This window comes from Glycine max, chromosome 18 (genome assembly GCF_000004515.6).
Source record: "Glycine max cultivar Williams 82 chromosome 18, Glycine_max_v4.0, whole genome shotgun sequence".
NCBI classification, from domain to species: domain Eukaryota; kingdom Viridiplantae; phylum Streptophyta; class Magnoliopsida; order Fabales; family Fabaceae; genus Glycine; species Glycine max.
In genome coordinates this window covers 4,997,630-5,008,610 of record NC_038254.2, presented here as the reverse complement: position 1 = coordinate 5,008,610, position 10,981 = coordinate 4,997,630, and positions in this window count along the sequence as shown.

Genomic DNA, 10,981 nt, shown 5'->3' with positions numbered 1-10,981 from the left:
CCCGGTCAACTCGGATTTTTCCCGTGAAGATCGGGTGGGTCTGGGGCGGGCCCCACGGGTTCAGGCCCCGTTGCCATGCCTAATTACAAGACTACAATTATCTTTTAATTGCCTTTATTCATATTACTTATAAGCTAGATCAAGTTAGTAATTTTCAATTTTCATCTCTCCTACTTCCATTCCCTGATAACTTCATCTCCAAGCAAAATATTATAAACATTATTTTTTAGTCAAAATAATGGATTAGAAATAATATTGAGTGGCATGGTTAATAAATAACCTTATTCTTTAAGTATGTAGTGATGAGTTTAATCCTTAATATGTGTCTATGAAAAAATATCTATTGGGAGAGACAACCCCTTAAATGAATCTCAATATTTTGAGAGACTAATCTTCGACTTTCGATAAAAAAATACCATATTTTACTAAAAAAAATGAGCTAGAGTCTAATTGTTTGATACAAACCATTTTAATTCAAGTTCTGACACTTTGTGCAAGTGTAACATATAACATTTAGACCAAAGAATCAATTTTTTTTTTTGAAGTTCACTTCAGTCTTTTATGTTAATTAAAAGGTTTAAAATAATCATTCATCTTTCAAAAAGTTCACTTTAACATCTTGTTTTATTTGAAAGGTTCAAAATAATCATTTAACTATTTGAATATATTCAATTTTGTCCTTCAATAATACTCAAATAAATGATTATTTTTAATATATTTAAATAGTTGAAGGATCATTTTGATTTTTTAAACAAGATAAATAATCAAATTAAACTTTTTAAAAGATAAATGATTAAATTGAATAAAAAAAGATAAAAGACAAAATAAATTTTTAAGTTTTTTTTTTAATGAAATCACAGATTCACGGTTATTTATCCTTTTTTGGGGGGTGAGTATGGTTGACTTGAATGTACATCTCCAAAGAAGCAGAAGTTGAATTTGTAGCTAAAGGCACTGAAATTTTCAAAGAAAATGACAGTAATTCCAAATAAGGAAAAGTTGCTCATTTCCAACATGATGAACGGGTTTTTATCATACACTGTAAAAACAGTGTAGTAAAACCCATCTCAGACCAGCTGGTAGCAACGATTCGACAAGTATCGGTAATATAACTAGTTCAAACTGTTAGGTGGATTGAAAATATTATAGTGGTGTGATTTGGCTGATTTTTTTAGTGAAGCGGTCGACCAAACCGATCGGAGCAAACCACTGATGTAGCCAGTTGAACCAGTTCAAGTGAACTAACTAGCAACCACATCAATTGAAAGTGAACCAACTATCCAGTCGATTTTTGGAAGAGGCAATTTGTGGGGGATTTTGTACGATATAGTATGTTTTTTTATAATTTTAAAGTACGAAATTTACAGATTATGAATTTTTTTATTATACATTGATTCATGCAGTGTGATCAATGACTCATTGATTGAGTGTCATGACTAAGTAAGTTAGTAATATCAGTCATTTGATTCAGCAATCCAAACATCAGTATCATAAGTCAATGGTTGATCTAGTTGGTGATGAAGATACAACTTATATATCACCCAAAAACTAGTGAGTAATATATATAAGGGTGTTAATAACTAAAAAGAAGAAAATATTTATTGTAGAGATTATAAGAAAACATAAAAAAATATATACATTATAATTTTACACATCTCAATAAAAATAATTCTCTTTTTAGTTCTTTAATCAATATTTCAAAAACACTAATTAGTATTACATAATACTACTTTTATAAGCGTGACAGTGATTCTAGTGAGACTCCAATACTAAACTCAACTACTACTCTTTCATCATGGGAACCATGAGTTTTTCTTAACATATGAATCCGATAGTCTTCATTTCCTTTATTTGTGCTCTGACAGTAACACATGGCAACAACTGAAACTAGGGAAAAACGAGAACTAAGAAGAAAGAAAGATAATAGGGCAGTTAAGATCAGGTTGAATTTTGTTTTTGTTTGGTGGTTATGAAAAAATGCTGTTTCTGCGGTTTAAGTCCACCATGTTGAATTGTTGACAAATGACAACACTTAACAGTTAAACACAAACAAAACTGGTAGTGATATTTTTTGCGTGGGTGATTCCAACATAGAAGTAGCGAGTGTCTATATCCTATAATGCCATGATTTAAAGAACTCATACCACTTCTGCGTAATTTGAAAGTGGCACTAGCACCTTCACTCCTTCAAATTACCAAAACTCAGCTTAATAGAATACGAAGGATAACATGGTCAGAACTAGCATTTTTGCTTGTAAAACTTTGGAAGGATGTGGTTTAGTCAAACATGAATCCTGAACATGGTAAATTGAAGGGAAAAACTTTTCTCTCAATGCCCCTTCGTGTTAGCTATAAAGCAGACACATAATTAGTAACTAGAAATTAATATGCATTTTTCTGACCTTGGTGAGATCGATCCATTAACCAACTCACCTAATTTTTTTAACCCGAAAAAAAAATACACATTTTCACGTTTTTTCAACATAAAGTTTTTGTTTAATCATCAATTTTGACACTAATTAATTTGGGCAGCGCATCTCTTTCACATAACATATTTCAAATGAGGCAGGATGATAGATTTAATTTCCATGTTCCCAATGTAAATGGTACTTGTAATATTATTAGAATAAATAGTGTATATATGACGGTATAAACAGTATTTACATTATTAAAAAATTATAAACTATCATTTATTTTAAATTTATTAATTTTTATAATAAATATATTGAAAACATATTAACGATGATGATTTATGATTAAGTGAAAATATAAAATTTATTATACTAACAATGATAGAAATTAAACTGATTATCATTATTATATTGGTTGTTTGCTAAACCTTATTTATTTCTAATGTAAGTACTAGTCACCCAACTGCTTTAGAGCAACCATAATTAGACACACGTTGGATGCATGGTACGTTTAAAAGGCTAGGTACCCTGTGTCAATCAACATTGAACAGTGGATCGTTTTGTCAGTCTCTAATTTCAAAATCTTAACATATAAAGCATCTTGCCGACCTTGACATTTTCCTTGGGCTACTTAATACACTTATACGTTGAATATAACACAAGATGACCAATAAAAAAATTTGGCTGTTGGAAATTTATATGGTTTTTACTTCTTATTAAGAGGTACAAACCAAATAAAAGCTTTGAAACCAGGCAGCATGCGAATTGAAACTTGTATCCTAAAAGGCAAGCAGCCACATTACCATATACATAGCTATTTCGAAAGCATCCTAAAACCATCGTGTGAACATTGCCAATATTTCACATAATTTGTATTCAAAGCATTTGAAACTTAAAAAAAAAAAAAAACGAAGTTATAACTTTGGAGGACAGGAGGAGGAATTTCTAGTATTTATTTCATTCGTGTGTACGATGCACTGTTCTGAACACTTTGTGAGTTGCCCCTGCACATAGCTTCCAAAGACAAAAACTCTTTTTCGTCCACATCGATTAATAAAACATTACATAAACTCAATTAATTGAATACAATTACGGGTGGAAAATGATATATATACTTGCACGAACAAATTCCTTAGAAACTCCCAATCACCGAGAAACTGAAAAGGATTTGCAAGGGAAGGTAAAGTTTGTGCCTTTATGTTTTTAGTTCTTGTGAATAAAATCATGTTTGTTTTAAATCTCTTTAAAGTAGATAATCTCTTTTTGTTCTCTTGTTTACTAAAATGTGTGAAATGTAATTCTTATCTTACACAAACTTATATATCTCCACTTATGAAAATAAGACTACATAAATATTTTTTTAATCTTTGATGGATATATGAATTTTGTGTTACTTTCATTATTGACACATCCCTTAAATATTTCATAAAATAATAAAATAATTTGTGACGACTCAAAAATTACTTGAATAAGAGGAGCGTTTCATCTTCTTCCTTCCACTGCATTTAGAGTCATCGCTCCCACTCTCTTCACTCTCATCTGAATCGCTATATCTTCTCTTCTTCTTGCTCTTGTTACTTCAATTCTTCTTACTCTTTCTCCATCTACATTCCTCTTCTTCTGATTTAGATTGAGAATCGGATTCTAATTCACTCTCGCTATATGATTTCCTCGAAGAACTAGCAGAACCCTTCCTTCTCTTCTTCATTGAACACAACTTGTTTGATTCACTACTGACAGATTTCTCTGACTCACAATCGGAGTTAGAATCTGATTCCGGTTTTGCTTTTGCTTTTTATTTAACCTCCTTATCGATCTTCTCGGCACCATTGTTTTGATCAAAAATTTCATCAGGTTTGTTATAATCTTCTAGATCATCATTCTCGCGCCTCGGAGGATTAGGCTTGACTTTCCAGATGTAGTGCTTCAGCGATTTTCTCATCTTCTGCACTTGAGCCTTTGGTATTCCTTGAAGTTCAAACCCTTCAACTCCTCGGCGGACTCAAAGTCGTAGCACCACCAATCGCCGCGATCATGATGCAGGATCATTACTGTAATCTGTAATTAAATTGCAGATTAGATGATAATAGGAGGATGGGGGAGTTAGTTGGCAGTATCACATGTCATTAGGTAGTTAATTCTGTTAGGATTTTCAAGTGAGAAGTTTGTTAGGAAGTAGTTAGTAACAACTTGCTACATATAGCAAGCTGTTGTGCAGGCTCATTCGCATTTTGGAAAAAATTCTCAATACCCTTGTAACCTCTCCATTCTTCATTCTATATCAATAGTATCAGAATCTCTTCTTGCTTGGGATTCTCTTCTACCTTTCTAGTTCTTCGATTTGATCCAAAATCCTAGTACTATATCAATTGGTATCAGCTTGGCACCTTCTAGATTCATCTCAAAATGGCAGAAAACACTAGAAATCAGTCCCTTCTTCGTGAAGTAGAAGAACGTTTGAGCTCGAAGCTGGATGAGAGGTTCTTGCAGCTTGCGGGTTCGTTATGGCAAATGCTACATGAAGACATCGATGAACTTCTGCAACAATAGGCAGCGGGGCATTCTCCTTCTCCCAGCGCGGGAATTGCGACACACGATGAGAAATCTTCTACCTATTCTTGTTATACACGTCTTGCAAGACTAGATTTCCCTAGGCTTAATGGCGATGGGATTAAGAATTGGTTGGTTCAGTGTAAGACTTTTTTTTTTCAGTGGATAATACTCCAAAAGATTTCAAAGTTAGGTTAGTTGTGGTACATTTCGAGGAAAAAACATTACAATGGCACAATGCTTATGTTAGAACAGTGGGATTGAGAAATTTTCCTTCTTGGAAGGATTATTCCCAAATTTTATTGGATAGATTTGGTGAAGTCTGTGAGGATCTTGTGGCTGAGTTGATGAGGTTAAGGAAGAAAGGATCCGTGACTAAATTTCATGAACAATTTGATGCAATTGTCTCAAGAGTGGAACTGGTTGAGGAACATCAATTGAGTTGTTTCTTGGGAGGGCTCAAACGGGATGTGCAAATGATGGTGAGGATGTTCCAGCCAGATTCAATTAGGAAGGCTTTTTCTTTAGCCAAAATGTATGAATCTCTGTTAACCCCCAACAAAAACTATTTTCTAAATCAGCCAAGACCAGTCACTTCTTGAAACCACCCTTGTTACCTACACCCCCTAAACCTACTGAAACATCTAAGCCCAAAACACAAACTACAAGAAATATTAACAAGAAATCTTACATCTGCCTATATGAGTGAAAGAAGATGAAAGGGGTTGTGTTATTTATGTGATGAGCCCTTTACACCAGAGCACAGTTTGACACATAAGAAATTACAGATACATGTTATGGAGGTTGATGATAATTCAGATTTAGAAGGGGAAGATGTGGTGGGTGAGGAGTTGGCTGTCTCTTCAGCTAGTGAACCACTAATATCAGTAAATGCTCTAACTAGAACTACTAGTTTCAGAACAATGCGAGTCACTGGTTATTACAGAAAAAAAAACCCCTTCATATCCTCATTGACAGTGACAGTACACATAACTTCTTAGATGCACATGTGGCCAAGAAATTAGGATGAAGAATTGAAGTGATTCCCTCTTTAAATGTAGTTGTGGCTGATGGAAATAAGGTACATATTTCGAATATGGTTAAGATTTTTACATGGGTGATTCAGAATACCATTTTCTCATCTGATATAATGTTGCTGCCCCTAGGTTGTTGTGATTTGGTGCTTGGGGTGGAGTGGTTGGTAACTTTGGGTGACATTACTTAGAACTTTGATAAGCTGACTATGGAGTTTGTTACACAAGGAAGGAGACATGTGCTAAGAGGGGCTTCTAATATAAGCTGAAAACAGTGAAGAAGCAGCAATTGCACAAGGCATTTTCTTCGGGTGTGCACATTTCTATGCTGCAGTTGTGTGAGGGAGAAGAAGACTTATTGTTGAATTCACTTACTACTCATGCACCTGCATCTGCCATTCCTACTAGTGTTGCAGACTTGCTATGCAGTTTTGATGATATTTCCCAGGAACCTACCAATCTGCCTCCTGTTAGGCCTGCCCATGATCACAAGATTCCTCTAGTCTCAGGTGTTGTTCCTGTAAATAAAAGGCCATATAGATATGCTAAACACCAGAAAGACATCATTGATGGTCTGGTCAAGGAGTATCTGCACTCAGGCATAATACAAAATAGTAGTAGTCCCTATTCTAGCCCAGTTGTATTGGTGGGAAAAAAAGATGGTAGCTGGAGGCTTGTGTGGATTATAGGGAGTTGAATAAGGCTACAATGAAGAATAGATTCCCAATCCCTCTTGTGGATGATCTTCTAGATGAGTTGCATGGTTCCAAGTGGTTCTCTAAGGTAGACTTAAGATCTGGCTACAATCAGGTGAGAATGGATGAAAATGATGTGCACAAAACAACATTTAAGACTCATGCAGGTCACTTTGAATACCTGGTTATGCCCTTTGGTTTAACAAATGCACCAGCTACATTTCAAGGTCTTATGAATGTTGTGTTTCAAGAATATTTGAGGAAATTTCTGCTAGTATTTTTTGATGATATTCTCATCTATAGTAAGCCATTAGAAGACCATGTGTCTCACTTACATATTGTCTTTTCTACAATAAGGTCTAATTCATTGTTTGCAAAGAGGTCTAAATGCTACTTTGTTGTAGCTAGAGTGGAATACCTGGGTCATTTCATTTCAGGTGAGGGTGTTGCAACTGATCCAACAAAAGTTGAAGCAGTTAAACAGTGGCCTCTGCCCCAATCCTTGAAGCAGTTAAGGGGATTTCTTGGGCTTTTAGGGTACTATAGAAGGTTGGTGTTTCGATATGGAAGTTTGGCAAAGCCCCTTAATGACATGCTTAAGAAGGATAACTTCTACTGGACTCAAGAAGCTAAGTTAGCCTTCCAGAAATTGAAGGATCTATTAGTCTCAACACCTATCCTTGCTCTACCTAATTTTGATAAGGAATTTGTAGTAGAAGCAGATGCCTCAGGTACGGGTATTGGAGCTGTCTTGATGCAGGACAATCATCCCATAGCCTTCATCAGCAGGAGCTTGAATGTGTAGCAACAGTCCCTATCCACTTATAAGAAGGAATTGCTGGTTGTTGTCTTTGCAGTGCAGAAGTGGAGACATTATTTGTTACCTAAGAAGTTTGTAATAAGAACCGATCATAGGAGTCTCAAGTATATTTTGGATCAGAGGTTAGCTACAGCATTCCAGCAGAAATGGTTAGTTAAACTCATAGAATTTGATTTTTGCATAGAATAGAAGCAGGGTTAAGAAAATATGGTGGCTGATGCATTGTCTCGAGGAAGTTTAGTTGAGTGTAATGCTATTTCTGTGGTTCAGCTTGAATCAGACATGCTCATCAGAATTAAAGCTTCTTGGCAATCTGATCTAGATGTTCAAAAGCTAATTTCTGAGTTGCAAATTGATTCAAACTCCCATAAACACTTTTCCTGGGTAAGGGGGAATTGAGGAGGAAATGAAGGTTAGTAATTGGTAAAGATTTGGAATTAAGGAAAGATATTCTGAAGTGGTTACATTCTTCAGCTTGTGGAGGCCATTCTGGTAAAGATGCAACCTTGCAAAGGGTCAAGGCAGTTGTCTTTTGGAAAGGAATATCCAAGGATGTTAAGTTGTTCATTCTTCAGTGCAGTACTTGTCAAAGGTGCAAATATGACTCTACTGCATATCCTGGACTGTTGCAACCTTTACCTATACCTGAGCATGTATGGTAGTACATTACAATGGATTTCATTGAAGGACTTCCTGACTCAGGGGGCAAACAAGTTATTTTTGTGGTGGTGGATAGACTCAATAAGGCTGCACACTTCATGGCTCTCTATCATCCTTATTCTGCTGCTAATGTAGTTTAATGTTTCATGGACAATGTCTTTAAGCTGCATGAGTTTCCTGACTCTATTACAAGTGACAGGGATCTTATCTTTGTTAGTCAATTTTGGCAAGAGTTTATGGCTTACCAAGGCGTGCAAGTCCAGTTGTCTATTGCCTATCACCCACAAACAGATGGGTAGTCTGAAGTGGTTAATAGGTGCTTGGAAACTTACTTGAGATGTATGTGTTATGACAATCCTAAACAGTGGTCTAAGTGGCTTCCCTTAAATGGTGGTACAACACAACCTACCACAGTTCAATTAAAGCCAGCCCCTATGAAATAATGTATGGACAAGCTCCACTTGCTTACCTTCCCTATCTACCTGGTGAATCTAAGGTTGAATTGGTTGATAGAAGTTTGCAGAAGAGGGAGAAAATGCTTAAATTGGTGAAGTTTCATATGAGAAGGGCTCAGGATAGGATGAAACAACTAGCAGATAAGCATAGATCTGATCGAAAATTGCAGATTGGAGATTTGGTTTATGTAAAGCTACATCCTTATAGACAGGTCTCTATAGCTTTCAAAAACAATGCTAAATTGGCCCCTAAATATATGGTCCTTATCCTGTTCTGGATCAGATTGGTACAGTGGCTTACAAGGTTCAAATTCCGCCTAATTCTTTGATCCATAATGTGTTCCATATCTCCCAACTTAAGAAGTTTATAGGGGAGGCATCAACATCTGTTAATTGTCCAAGTACTGATGAAGAAATTAGTCACAAGGAGCTTGAGGTTATACTCGATAGGATGACAGTAAAAAGAGGCAACAAGGCAATGACAAAAGTGCTCATCAAGTGGAAACATCAGCTTCCAGAGGATGCCACATGGGAATTTTACTATGATCTAAAGAAAAAGTTTCCTGAATTCAATCCTTGAGGTCAAGGATTTGCTTGAGAGGGAGGAATTGATGCAGGATCGTTACTGTAATCTTTAATTAGATTGTAGATTAGATGATAATAGGAGGTTGGGGGAGTTAGTTGGTAGTGCCACATGTCATTAGGTAGTTAATTCTGTTAGGATTTCCAAGTGAGAAGTTTGTTAGGAGGTAGTTAGTAACAATTTGCTATACATAGCAAGCTGTTGTGCAGGCTCATTTACGTTTTGGAAAATTCCCAATACCCTTGTAACCTCTGCATTCTTCATTCTATATCAATAATATCAGAATCTCTTCTTGCTTGGGATTCTCTTCTACCTTTCTAGTTCTTCGATTTGATCCAAAATCCTAGTACTATATCAGGTCGCGGTCTAGATACGTGGTGTTTCCGTGACCGAATTTCTTTGGTATAACATTTTCGTTGTAAGTTCTGTTGGTATGCCTAAGGTTTTTGTGCTCAGGCAATTCTGAAAGGCAATGGTGACGCTCCGTGTGGCGGTCATATGAGTCATAGCTAGGGTTGCGATGACAACGATAGTTGTCGGAGACATAAAAGTCAGGGGTGTGACGATCATTTTGTCGATGGCGTTTGTGAGGGATTTCGATTGTGGAGGATAGTCTTCCCATCGCGGAAAGAGTGAATTGAACAATATGAGACGTTTACTGGCTTCCGGCAACGCAAACAGTGCACGCATGAAGAAATCTTTGTCAGACATGGGTTAGTTCTTGGTGGTCCCTTTTCTGGTTTAGGTTAGTTTGCGGTGGTTTATAGTAATAGTGGATCTTTTAGATTTGGCGGTGATGGTGGGTGGCCAGAACTGGTGGAGCATCGGTGAAGAGTGGCCGGAGGAGATGGAGGGTCGTGTCAGAAAATGGGTTTGCACTTAACTCAACCCTACAAAACCTGGCTTGCATGATGAGGATTGCTCCCCCTTGTATAGTTTATTTTGACACTATCTTTATTCGGTGAGGCTTCAACATGCCCCATTTTCCTAATGGCTACTCACCATGTGATAAATATAGGGATCCATTTAGGATAAGCTTTGGTACTATTTTTATTCAAGTGAGACTTCAACTTGCTTCATTTTCCTCATGGCAAACCCTTCTCCTTCACAATGTTTGATTTATTTATTTTTTATTTTAATTGATTCTGGCGATTTTTAATCACCAAGAAATTTAAATTTGATTTTTAAATAAATACTAGCGATTTCTGAGTTGTCATAAATTGCATTATTAAATATTTAACAATCATCATTTAACTAAGGATAAATAGTTATTTTTGTTCATAAAAGTGTAATTCGCTGATAAATGTGTCCCTGAAAGATAAAAATACAAAATTTAGTCTCTGAAAGTATAAAAATACAACAAATATATCCGACCGTTAACTTTCGTCTGTCATCATTAATAAAATAACCTACGTGACATAAAGAGACAAATTTGTCACTGAAATGATTGTCAACATGATCATCTCTAATTGTCAACATAATTGAGCTCTTTCTACAAATCCTTGTTTCCATGGTTGTCTCTTCGTGTTCTCCCTTCTCAAGGATCACCATCAACCCAGCCACCAACCACCACTGGCACTACCAGTCGCATCGCCACCACCATCTTCTTCCAACTCTCAAACCTCACTTCTCTCCTTGTCTCTCTCTCACACCCCTCAAAACCATTCATGTCCTATAGGTGAAGAGAAGAGAAGGAAATGATGAAAAAAAAGAAGAGAGAACATATTTGTCATATAATATTTTATTGACTTTTTGTCTTCTCACACTTTGGAA